Source organism: Callorhinus ursinus, unplaced genomic scaffold (assembly GCF_003265705.2).
Source record: "Callorhinus ursinus isolate GAN/ISIS: 27379988/994484 unplaced genomic scaffold, GSC_fseal_2.0 scaffold4, whole genome shotgun sequence".
In the NCBI taxonomy this organism is placed as follows: Eukaryota; Metazoa; Chordata; class Mammalia; order Carnivora; family Otariidae; genus Callorhinus; species Callorhinus ursinus.
This window is the reverse complement of record NW_027397066.1, coordinates 120,961,454-120,975,200: the sequence shown is the minus strand read 5'-3', so window position 1 is coordinate 120,975,200 and position 13,747 is coordinate 120,961,454.

Below are 13,747 nucleotides of genomic sequence, written 5' to 3'. Positions count from 1 at the left end.
AAAGAAAGAAAGAAAGAAAGAAAGAAAGAAAGAAAGAAAGAAAGAAAAGAAAGAAAGAAAGAAAGAAAGAAAGAAAGAAAGAAAGGAAGGAAGGAAGGAAGGAAGGAAGGAAGGAAGAAAGAAAGAAAGAGAAAGAAGAAAGAAAGAAAGAAAGAAAGAAAGAAAAAGCAAGCAAGCCATTGCACCATTCTAAAAAGTTTTAAATATTAACTTATCAGTTCAGGAAATCTGAGGTACTTTTGATAACATCCTTAATGACCCCTTGGGGAAATTTTTGCAATTGTTGCATAAATAAAATGTGGATTACAAAAGTGGTGTTGGGAAAAAGAAGTTAGAGTCAAGGGAACAATCAAGAAATGAAGGATCAGCATCTTAAGTGTAAGCTTAGCCACTGACCCTTGGGCAGAACTTCACAAGATGAGCAATGTGGAGACATAAAGCAGTAACCTTCCTTCAACCCCGCTCCCCCCAAAACTACACTGACCCGTGTAAAGACTAAAGCAGAGTGTGAAGAGAGAAAAATATGTATTCCGAAGGAGGAACAACACCAGTTCCAAAAGCCGACCCTCTTCGGGTCGTCTAGTAATTCTGCCGGTTTCGTGACGAATGTTGCTTACCTTACAACCCAAGTTGATTCCTCTCAGGATTACCTTTTTTTTTTTTTTTTTTTAAATCCCCCTTCTTCCTGAGCCCCTTCAGTGACCCAAATCTCACTACCTGCTCTGAGCCTTGAGCCTAGTTATGAGCTCAGAGTGAGGCCTGGGCCAGTCACAGACGCTCTTTTCTTTCTCATCTGAGGAATGGAGATGATAATATTTCTCATCTATTTCACAGAAGTTGTTTCAAGGAGTAGTGAGGTCATCTGGGCCGGGTGCTTTGAGATCTTCAGATGAAAAGGGCTATGGAAGTCTGACATATTATTAGTCAGTGTTATTCAACTGCTACAAGCTCTCACGCTACCACAGTCATAGTCGAGAAGGCATTAGTCAGGGGTTTATGGATTTCTCCCCAAGATTCCTCTTAAAACTGAAATTGCAAAGTGGTCCCAGTTGTGAAAGTTGAAACCAGAGTAGGTATGAAGGCTCTAGGCTTGATTCACTGGCGTCCCGGGTGGTGCTCTGTGGCCTGGACAGGCTCCAGGTTTCACCTTCTCTGGTGACCTGAGAGGTAACCTGCCCTTTCACACTCTCCGAGGTGATAGATGGTTAACAGGGTCTTGGCAGCCCTGGAAATTTTGCCTCAAGGTCTGAGGTCAGAGATGTTTTTCCAGCCTATGCAAGGAGGGCAGTCTAATTCTTGCTAGCCTACTGATCCTGCCAATCATTTTAGGAGGTCCTCCATTTTGCTGACTCCATTTGAGTAGAAGAAACGACTCAAGTCCACTGTTTTTCAGCCTGAGAGATCACAGAGCTGTCTATTCACCTCCCTTCAGGAATAACCACTAGGTCCCCTGGAAATGTTCGAAAATGTGCCTAGACTCCAAGAACCCCAGCGCCCCTTGGCTTGGTGTCTACACCTGGGCATTAAGAACCTGGCTTTTGGGATTTTGGATTTTTCCCAAGATCATATTATTGAACCTAAAGATCTTTAAATGATTAATCTTTTTAAATGCAAAAAAAGCTGAGGATTTTTATATGGAAGTTGCATCCTAATGATGAGGAAACATTTTTAGGTTAATTTCAACTCTCTAGATTTGTGTTAAGTACATCAAATTTGTTGATTCTAGAGTTGTTGGTTGTTGGATCAAAGTTTGGAGATAGGGGCTCAAATTCTTATGTCTACCTGAGTGAGGGAATCTGGTTAGTGCCTTGGTTCTCACACTTCTGGGGGCATCGGAATCCCCTGTATGTCCATTAACATACTGAGGGCTGAGCCTCACTGCTGAAATTTTGGATCCAGTAAGTGAGGCCTGAGAATTTGCATTTTTAATAAGTTCCCGAGTGATGCTGCTGCTGGTGGTCTGGGGACCGTGCTTTGGGAGCCACTCTCCTTAGGGGCATGGGCAGTAGAATCTGGAGTCTAAACTAGAATCTGGAGTGTAGACTCTTCCTACCCCGAGTATCGTCCTGGACAAGAGCATTGGCATCACATGGAAGCTTGTTAGAAATGCAGAGTTTCGGGTCCCACTCCAGACCTATTGCATCTGAATCTGCACTTTATAAGACGCCCGGGCAATTAGTTTGGACGTGAAAATGTGAGAGGCGCCACTCTTGAGGCCCCATTATCTAGTAACGTGTGAGTTGTTCTGGATTCTCAGAATGGAAATCTCTCCGAGTCCTGTAACTTTCAACTTGAATACAGCTCTGAATGACTATGACCAAGGACTCCCTGAGAATGAGCTTAGCGCAATATAGTCTAGATTTTTCTCATCTCTCACTCATGTCTCATCAAAGAGGAATTGAGACCTATAAAAATGGCCAATGAACAAAATCAAAAGGCCTAAGTGCCCTGACAAGCTTGCTTTTACTGTGGGCACTAAAAGCACAAGTCAAGACTCTAGTCCTTCCATAATCATGAATGAGGTAATTCTTTTGGAACCAGCATCCCATGAAGCAGATGGGAGCTCATGGGTGTCCACCTTTAACCCCATTATACGATTCTATGGAGCAGCGATGTCGATGCCGCTCTTGGCAGGGCTAGCTGCAGCTCTCCTTGTGTGAAGGCAGGTGTTCAACATCAAATAACACTGCCCTGGACCTGAGCAACCCAGAGAAAAATGTAAATGAAACTAAACACTTATGAAAAGAACCAGTTGACCACGCGGTCCACCCTGCCCAACGCATCCCACTCCCCTCCACCTCCCTTCTTTGCTCACAGAACTTAGACATCTGGGACTGTCTCTAAATTCCAAATGCTGTTTAAAAAACAGACTCCACGAACTGCAGAAATCAAGGCGGATTTATTGAAGGCCCTTAGCACAAAGGACTTCATCCAGAAGAACCCATCAAGATAAGTTAAGGACGGGGTTTGCAGGGTGCAGTTTATTAAATGTGCAGATTTGACTACCAAATCAAACATTTGGTGTGTCGTTCATGGCTTTGCATTGTTCTAGCAAGTCATTCATGCAACAAGACTATTCTCAGTAGTAGGGTCTGTGGGGAAATACAAAAATGCAGCTCCTTGTCTGGGAAACAAGTGTGAAGATTAAAAACTAGGGTGCAAGGTTGGGAGAGTTGGAGACCAGACATCTTGGTCACCAGCAAACCCTGAAGAGAATTTAGGGTGCCAGTCTAGAGACATGTGCCCCAGCAATGTGAGCAGCCACAGGTGATTGAGATTGTGGATGTACTGTCTAGCGATGCCACGCAATTTCAGTTTCCAAAGGATACTGAGGCCTGTTCTTTGGATTAATGATCATATAGCAAGGGAGTTGTGGCCTGGAGGGACAGCCTTGGAACTAAGGCATCTGGACTAATGGTTTGCACTGGTGTTAATTAGTGTCCTTAAATCACCCAAAGGCTTTCCAATGCACTTAAAACCCATACTCCTTATCAAGTACCTACAAGACCCTGCATTATTGTCGCCTAACTACATCCAACCTCATTCTTCCCTTCGCTTCCAATACTTCAGCCAGGCTGACCCCCATGACCACGACTAATCCTTTCTTCTTTCAGGGTCTTGGGTTTTGCTTCTGTCTGGGGTGTCCTTTGCCAGACTCTTCACATCCTTCTCTTGAGATGGGATTTCTGTGGCCTCCCTATTTATAGTAGCTCTCACTCCCCATTACTCTTTGCCATCACCCTGTTCATTTCCTTTTTAACTGTTCTGTTTATCAATTACTGTGCAACAAATCACTCCAAAACTTAGTGGCTTAAAGCAAAAGCAATCATTCTATTATTAATCTCTAAGTTTCTTTGGGACAGGTATTGAGGAAAGGCATGGCTGGGTGGCTTCTGCTCAGAGTCTCTCATGCAATTGCAGTTAGGAAGGGACTGGAGCTGGAACAGTGTGGGGCCAGAGCAGTGCGCCTGGCTGGACATCACCCCCTTCATCTCGTGATGTCTCTAGGCAGGCTGGTTCTAGCTTCTTCATAGCATAGTGGCCTCAGGGTAATCCAATTGCTTACCTGGTGGTTGAGGCTTCAAAAGGCAAGTGTTTCTGTGAGCAAAGTGGAAGCTGCCTAACCTTTTATGACATAGTGATATTGAAAGTCTGACAGCCTATTTTCTACTTTTTATTGGCCCAGGTTCAAGGATGGGGGTATAATTCTCCATGTCTTGATGGGGGATGACTCTAGGAAAGCATGTGGGATGGGAGATCTTGTTGCATGCAACCTTAGAAAATACAATCTGCCACAATACCGTTTGTTGCAATATGTAATTATACTGTTTATTGTTAATTTCTCTATTATGTCTCCCTCCCTAGAATGTACATTCTTCGAGGCCTGGATCCTTGTCTGTCTTTGTTATTCCTGTACGTCGCCCAAAGTGGGCTTGCTGCAGTTGTTGTTTAGCTGAATTTTGAATGAATGCCCAAATGCCAGGATAAACTGATGCTTTGACTCAATTTTTTTCATGAAACCAAAACACATTATTTGTGCCATGTCTTTCCCCTTGACCCACCCGGTTTCTAAAGGATGCAGCAATAACTACTCAGCGGCGGTGAGAAGCCTCCCCTACCCCTTCTTCCTCTTAAGTTGACATTTCTCCAATGCAGTTTAGTTCCCATTTGGAAGACACAGACATTCTGAAGCTCCCCTGTGTTCCTTGGCCTTCATGTCCCAGAAGCCCATGACCCAGCCCCACGTCCTGGAGATGCAGACTCTGCTATCAAGTACCTTCCTTCCCTCTAGTCTTCTGCCCTATCTAGTCTTTCCAGTAGCATTCCAAGTCTTCTGAGGTAGGGCAGTGGGTACGTCAAGGGAATTCTCTACCACGCATACTTCACTGACTGATCATTGGATCACATTTTACCTAGCCAGATAGACGTTTGGCCACCCATTGGCTGGCTTTCCATATAATGTATATCTGTGTAAAGAACTATTTGCTGAGCATTTTGGGGCTCCCTTTAAGTTTTTCCCCTTAATTAGCTCAACTCTCACTACATATGCTGCAAGTATTTTGTTAAATTGCTTGGAAAGGAATTTGGGGACAAGTAGAATTGAGGTTGAATAGGTCCAATCAAAGTGTTCTGAGTAGACTTTTTTGGGGGGGATCTCATAAGCTGCTTTCTTCATACACGAAATGCACTTTGTCTCCAAAGGAAGAGTAATGATGTATCTTCACATGGTGGTTTTCAGATGAGGATTCCTTGCAAATATTAGCATTGCTCATTTTCCTTCCTAAAGAGGAGAGAAGCAAATTAGATAAGGAAGTAAGACTGGCTGTATGAAGTTCTAATCCCAAGAATTTCCATAATCTGGTTTCACTTCTATGGAGATATTCAGGTTGTATCTTTTTGTTAGGAAATGTAAGTTCCTAAAACATTAACTAAATATATTATGTTTGGAGCAGTATAACAAAGCTGCACTCTTATTGGCCCAGGCTACCTCCCTGCAAATAAACTTTCCTGAATCTGGGTGGTATTTTGTTGTGGCTGTCTCTGCTTCTCGTGAGGTCACTCGTTAAACACAATAATGAAAGGAAGAGTATTCATCTTGAGTTGGAGTTGAATAGACAGGCCGATCAAAGAGGCCGAAAACAGGAGCTTATGACACTTAGGGTGGTGGTGGGAAGATTGTTTGGCTAGCCCAGGAGTCCAGTCAGTCTGGATATGGGAAATGGGAATAGCAGGGAATCTTAACAATGCCCAGGGTGACAAATGGTGATGGGTTCGTTTAATGGACTAAGTGAAAATCTCATCTGGGATTTCAGTTGTGGCACAAGATCTTGCCCTTCTTTCTTGACCCAAGCTCCAAACACAGGCCTTAGGTAAATAACCAAAGTGGGTTGGATTTAAGCCAAAAAATTTGCTATGCTAGGTAAGTACTTTAAGACACAAATGATGTTATCTTTATGTCTGGATATTGTCTTTCCTCCCACATTCTCAGCATTTTGAGAAAGAAGAACTTGCCCTCTACACCTTTGCCTTACCAACAGGGCCTGGACTAGTCTTCGGTAACTATCAATTGGTGCCTTGTTGTAAATGTTCTTAGCACCATCCTGTGATTAAATCAGTGTTTCCTGGCCCTAATATCAGGTTGTATCATTTAAATGCAAGAGAAAGTATATAGCAAAGAAACCTCCAAATTTCTTCCTCTCTCTCCTTCCTTTCTTTTTCTCTCTCTTCTTTTCCTTCCTCTCTCCTACATTCTTTCTGTGATTTTCTCTCATTATAGAAATGTGAGACTTTATATTGTTTTTGTTTTTCTAAAACTTTGGTAATCAACTTCCCTTTCTCCTTTTACACTGTAATAAGTATAATACATTGATACGAATTTTTTTTTTTTGATATCTAGTATTGTAGAGGGGATCAATCAGGGGAAGCATATTAATAGGAGATCCTAAGTCAAAACAAGTAGAAGCGAAATACTTTAAAACAAGCTTCTAAGAATCCAACAGAAACAGATCAAATCATTCTTACAATGAAACAAGGAAGTATGGAGGCCAGTCTGCACATATCTGTGGTGGGAGCGGGGGTTGAGAGTAGGTAAAAAATGTGAGTTCATGTCCAGAATGATATCACAACGTTTTGTGAGATAAATGCTATAGACCCCCCAAGTGATTGCCGTGTTTGATACTCGGCATGCCTTTGAAAAATCCTGTGGACTTTGTTTTTACCAAAGTTGGTAACATAGTGAGTCTGGCTAGATAATGAGCAAACTTACAAACAAAGTATGACTGCATTGTAGTGTATTAAACTCATCATCAGAAATAAATGTTTGAAAACAAGATGAGAATAAATATTATCATGAATCTGGCAGTCACATTGTGGGAGGCAACACAAATACCTAGAAATTTATAGTAATTAAGTCATTGTAATCTTAATAAGTTTTATTTTTTTAAATGGGTAGACAAATGTAAGTAAACTCCAATGCCCCTCCCCCTTTTCTCCTTACCAGAAAGAAAAACAAAACAGTATTGTCTATTATGCCAAAGAGATACCAGGCCAGTTTTGTCCATCACACTTCAAATGAATTGTATTTATATGTGTAGAACACTATTTTTGAAGCACTTTCACAATGTTATCTTGTTTCATGTTTGCAGAAATGTAGCAGTTATCCTTACATCTATTTTATCAAATGTAAAATAGGTATAAGATCATGATGTCTTCCAAATGTCAGCCTTCCAGTATCTCTTGAATAAGACATCAGAAAGACCACTGATCAGTGACTTCTGACCTAATTTTCACTGCCGGTCCCATGATCCCACCACCACGTCATAATCTACTCCACGTTCCCCTGGGCCTTAAACTAGGGACACAGATTAATCTATATGGTCATCGTTAATTCAGAGATTTCCAGTTAACTAGCACATAATCCTGAATTACATTCTGAAGTCAAAGGAATATAATAAGAGTTGCCATCGGGGCCCATCCAGTCCCACATTCTCTTGCTGAGACACTCTCCCCAGAAGAGCACTAGTGGTCTCTTAGCCATCCTTAAAATTCAGGTGTATTTCAGCTTCAGTATTCATGGAAGGCTTTTCCTCTTGCCCATGTCTACGGGAGAAAGAAGACAACATGGAGTTTAGTCCTGTGGGGTTTTTTATTCTGACAATTTGGAGGTTACTTTTGAAAGAGTTGGAATGTTAAACGGAATTTCCTGAAACGTTGCTACTCAAAGAGGAGTCTACGGGGCAGCAACATTGGAATCCGAGTCTGCTTAGAACTGTAGACTCTCGGGTTCCACTTCACACTTAGTGAATAAACTGCTTTTCACAAGACTCCCAGGTAAGTGGTGAGAAAGGACAGTAAAGTTTGAGAAGCACTGGTCTTAAAGACTGCGTACTAATGAGCAAGGCGGGGGGGCTGGGGATCTGAAGTTGAAGAAAGGAGCACATACTTTCTGAGGTTTGGTGTTCTGAGGGTTTTGGCACTAGAGGGTGACATTGGGCTGCACAGCTGAGGCAGCAAGCCCTCTCTCCAGGAAGCAAATGGGCATCTTAAAATGAGGTACTATTAAACATTTTTGGTCGCATGTTAAATTTTCTCTAGTTACCAAATGATGACTGACATTTATTTAGCATGAACTATGTGCCAAGCACTGGGCCAGGCCCTTTATGTGGACGGCTTCATTTAATCCTCCAAGGTGCTATTATTGCCCCACCTTAAAGATAAATTGGGGCTTCAGGGGTCAGGAAATATGTTCACGGTCACACAGCTGAGAAGTGCTGAGAAGCGCTGGGTCAGACTGAGTCTGTCGGACTGTGAGCCTGGGCTCTGATCCTCCATGCTGCGCTACCGTCTTTTTGCTTCTCCCAGCAGCCCTGCGCGGCAAGCATAATGAAATAAACAACTGCGACTCTGCTAAATAATTAAAATAGAAGAACAGAGAATTAAGTTAAAATTCGGTACATTTTTAATGCACTTCCTTTGTGAGGCAGGAGGGCATGGAGGTTATGTCTACAGGCTGTAAAGTTCTTCTACGGGGTCCACTGTATTGTTCAATAGCCACGCCCGACTGATGAGCACTCGAAATGTGGCTACTGTGACTGAAGAAATGAATGTTTAATGTGCTTAATACTGATTAGTTTACCATTAAAAACCGAGACTTGATTCGGTTATCGGAAGCTTTTAAGTGTGCTTGGAACAACTTGGATATGTGAATCTACTTTTTCAACTGTCAAGTCGTTTTGATAAAAAATTTCATGTCTGATTTAAAATGTACTGTAAGTGTAGAATACACACTGGTTTTCAGACTGAGGATAAAAAAGAATACAAAATATTTCCTTAATAATTTATATATCGATTACATGTTGAAATCATACTCTGGGTACATGGGGTTATGGAAAATATATTACTAAAAATAGTTTCACCTGTTTCCTATTTGACTTTCTTATCGTGGCTACTAGAAAATGTTAAGTGACACACAGGGCTCACATCATATTCCTGTTGGACAATGCCACTCCCAGAGTCCGATTGGTGGGCTCAAATTCTCACTGTACTCCTTAATAGTTATGGGAATGCTGTGTCCCTCCATGTCCTCATTTGTGAAATGGCATAAGAATACCTACCTCGCATGATTGTTGAGAAGGCTAAGTGAGTTAATATTTGTAAAGTGCTCACTGCATGACAGTTCTTCATGGGTCTTTTGTGTTTCTGCACATCTTGTAAAGCAGAAACACTGAATGCCTTTGTTCTGAACTGTTTTTTCAAGGAAAACAGAGGTAGCTTCTCCCTCTAATGCAAAGATCAGATAGGTTTGCATAGCGTCCATTATAAAAGAGTTGGTGCTCCTACACTCAAAGTTCCTTTTCTGCAACTCAACCCACTGCGTGTGCAAGTACCCATCTGGCCCTTTCTGTGTTACTTTATGAAATTTGGGGCTCAGAAAACTAGATGCTGGTTATGGCTATTGTTTTGAGTAATAAACTATCCTTTGTCTCTGAACCAGGAGTGTCATGTCTTCTGCCAGCATTCATGAAATTGTGGCAGGCTAATTTGTTAGCTTCTAGGTAGAATGAAATTCTCAGACCCTTCATAGTTTTTAATGGTACTTTGAATAGGTGCCTGGCATATGGCACTATGTAAGGATTAGATATTACTACTTTTGCCTCCCCCCACTTATTTACATGTGGTTTCAATGAATTGCTACTCTCTTATGCCTTTTGTGTCTACTTTCATTTAGGGAAAGCTCTTTTCTTCACTATTTCTTTGGGCCCCTGACAGTCTGCTTGGTTTACCTCATTGCTCATGCTTCAGAGTTACTTCAGGTTGCCTGTGGTAAAATTGTCAGAACTGAATCTTATAGACAGCCTAAAGGATTTGATTTTTCTCTCTCTGAATGTTGTTGGTTACCGCTCTCAAATTCTTCTCCTCCTCACGAATTTTATACAACTAAAAACAAAAACACAGAGTGGCACTCTCATGCCCCTGGTTCCTCTGCCTGTACTTTGGGAAGTTTGGCACATGACAAGAGATAGCCACCATGACTTCCATCCCCCAACATTCTGTGTGTATGGTGCTACTTCTTCACTTGTGTATACTCAGAGATGTGCGTACACATGATTACAGTGCATGTTTCCACACGTGCATAACGGATTTTCACTGTACTCTAAAACTATACCCAGAGTTAAAAATTTTATTGGTTTTGGTCAAAAGCCAATGTAAAAAATTTCAGAGCAGAGTATACGGTACTCTTTAGTACGGCAATAGTACAGTACACTATTTGGAATAAGCTACAGGATCAAAACAGAACAAAGTTACAGAGAATGTGAAGCATTTCAGTGTGAATTATATATAAGGGATTATCAAACAAATATCTCACCAAAACATTTAAACTGAACTGTCTGAATTGCCTTTAGTTCTGGTTTTTGAAGTAGCCAATATAAAAAGACACTCTATTTCATTTTGGTAACTTAAATTTACATTTAATTAAAATTAAATAAAATTAAATATTCAGTTCCTCAGTTGCACCAGCCACATTTCAAGGGCTCGATGGCCCCATGTGACTGGCTAGTGGCTACTGTATCAGACAGTGCAGGTATAATACATTTCTATCATCACAGAAAGTTCTAGTGGGCAACTCTGGTTCTAAAAAGTGCATAAATATTTGAATCAGATAGTAAGTATTATTCTTTCAGTGAACAGCATTGAAAGTTGCTTCCACTGCATTTTGACATCATTCTAGATATGTTTAGAACGCCAAGTAACATGATTATATCTTGGTGGTAAGAGAAAGGTATAAAACTTTATTTCTGAAAACTCAATACGACACAGAAGTGATTTTCTATTTCTTTTCAAGTCTATATCTACATTTAAATATATTTATAGATAGTGATATTTTCCTTTTTAAAGTGCTTTCTCTTGACAGGAGTCCTTCACAGTTTTCTGTTATTACATACTATCTTGGCACAATTTCCATAGCTTAAAACTAACATATATTTTATTTATGGAACACATAGCCTTAGCAAGCCAGTTTAAGTTGATTTGGAACAGATAGATGAATTCCAGTGTATGTGAAAATATTGTACTCTTTTGTGTGATTATGATACTATTGCTGAAAATGAAAACAACAGCTGTGGTAACAACAGCGGCAGCCCCAGCTTCGCTTCTTGAGGAAGACTGACTGCCATGTGCAAATATTTACTCAGTGCTCTTGTGTACATTCTACTCGATTAAGCACAAACCTGGAATTAAGATATAGGACATTTGCTTCTTTCCCTTTTGGAGGCAGAGCCATGTTTCCATCGAGGACGGGTAATACCATTCTGTCCTTATAGTTAAAACAGCCAATAAACCATGCTTTAGATCCTTGCCCTTCAAAGTGTGGCCCGTGTATCAGCAGCATTAGCATTACCTGGGAATTTATTAGAGATCTAGAATCTCGGGCCCCACCCTAGACCTACTGAATCAGAATCTGTACTGTAGCGAAGTCCCCAAGTGATTGGAGGCACACCAAAGTTTGAGAAGCACCGCTTTAAGACAATGAAAATGAGACCTCAGGAAGTGTGATGCCATTTCTGGAGCATGGTGTTATGGGTTGAATTGTGTCTCCCTCACAAAATTCATCTGTTGGCGTTCTAACCCTCAGTACCTCAGAATGTGTCCTTGTCTGGAGATAAGGTCTTTACAGAGGTAGTCAAGTGAAAATGAGGCCATTTAAGGTGAGCCCAAATCCAGTATACCTGAGACATGGCTAAAATTTTTTTAAACAAAAGGTATAAGATCTCTGTGCCTATTTGTATGTTATGTATGTTACAGGTATGTGATATTGTTCTACCTGTGGATCATATTGGCAAAATTAATTTGTAAAGAGCTCTATTTAATTGGCTTTAAGAAAAATAAGTGCTTATGTAAATGAAGTAAACAAATCCAAATATTTTTCAAGGTCACATGATCTGAGATAATCTTTGATAAGTAAAAGTTCCTTAAATTGTCAGTTTAATAAAAATAGGCATGCCTTCAGAGGTATCAGCATTAAATACAATGCTGATAAATAACTGATTCCACCTGGGTTTATTAGTGAAATAAATTCATGTTCTCTCTGTTACAAAACTTGTTAGCAAAAAAATCCACTTGAGATGATGACTAACTTTGCTTAATGTCTCATAAAGTTTTTGTGAGTAATGTAGACATAATTGTTGGAAACAAATGATTAAGATAGATAAAAATGGGATAAGAGTTTTTAGATGCCATAATTATGTTTTATGGTATGTGTACTTAAAAAAGTAGCTTCCACAAATCTTTTTGGTAACTTGAAACTGTCAGGTTTTGCTAAGTTAAACATGGGAATTTCATTAGATATCTGGATCATTTTCCAAGGAAGATAAAACACTAAAACACTAATCACTGAACAGAGGTTTATCTACTTTTGGCTTCCTATTTCAGAGAAAAAAAGATAAATTCAGGACTGTGAGTAACCATGTCTTGTGCCACGTTGAAAGATTGTACTATTCAAAGCGGCATATGCTTCTAGATATCATAAAATGTATTTATAAATCTTGTCGGTACACAATTGCTTACTTCTTAGTTTTCACTAGGAATTAAAGATTCTAAGGGTTAAGAATTCTAATTAATATATGTAAAAATCAACTAGTAGGAACAATAAGAAGGGAAAAAAATGACTGTATATGAGGAGGAGGCAAGGGAAGAACAGTGTGCATTGTCGGTAAGAGAACAGTAAGTTGTAGAAAGTTTGTGGAAAAGAAATCTTTGAAAAAGAATTTTATGTGTGGTCAAGCTGGCTAAGATTAAAATGAATTTATTTAAAAATCAGTTTCAATATCAAAATACACTCATGCAAAATTAGAATTTCTCTCTGTTAAAAGGACAACATTTTCTGGATTTTTGGTCCACTCTTAATAAGAAATTGTAAACAAAGTTTGTTTACCTTTAATGTAATTTGTCTAGCAAACAGAGATTCTGTGCTTTTTTTTTTAAAGCAGGTCATTGATTACTTAGAAAAGCTGAGTTTTCTCTATTAAAAGAGCAAACAAATAAAAACCCACCCAGATTCTTAAATACAGAAAAAAACTGGTGGTTGCCAAAGAGGAAGGGGGAGTGGGAGGATGGGTGAAACAGGTGAAGGGAATTAAGAGCACACTTATCATGATGAGCACTGAGTAATGCACGGAAGTGTTGAATCACTATATTGTACACCTGAAACTACTATAGCACTGTATGTTAATTATACTTCAATTAAAAAAAGAACTAAGGCTTTTTGCAGTCATGTCACCTTCTATATTTGTCTTTGAAGTTTTTTGATCACTTCGGTTAAATGAATCATTAAATAATGTTTTATAATTTTCTGTGATCCTATGTGGCCAACTGTGGAAAACATTTTGATATTTTTCACAAACTGCCTAAAACCAAATTCCAAGCCTTTTAGACTGTGAACTAACTTAGGTTTTTTTCAGAGGGTCCCTGGAATCTCAAAGGATTCACTCCCTTTCCTTAGGAAAAGGGAGATGTTAAACTAATTAGGCTTATTTGCTATGTTAAATTATATGGGAAACATTGTCAAATAAGAAGTAATACTAAACCTTCTTTACTTTATATTTCTTTAGGTATGTGTTAATGTAAGTGTCCCCCAAATTATGTATAATTTTTAAAATTCTTGACATGTCCTGAAATAATGTTATCAGTCATAATTTTAAAAATGTACGTCACAAAAATAAGAAAAAGTAAGTCTTTTGCTATTTATAAG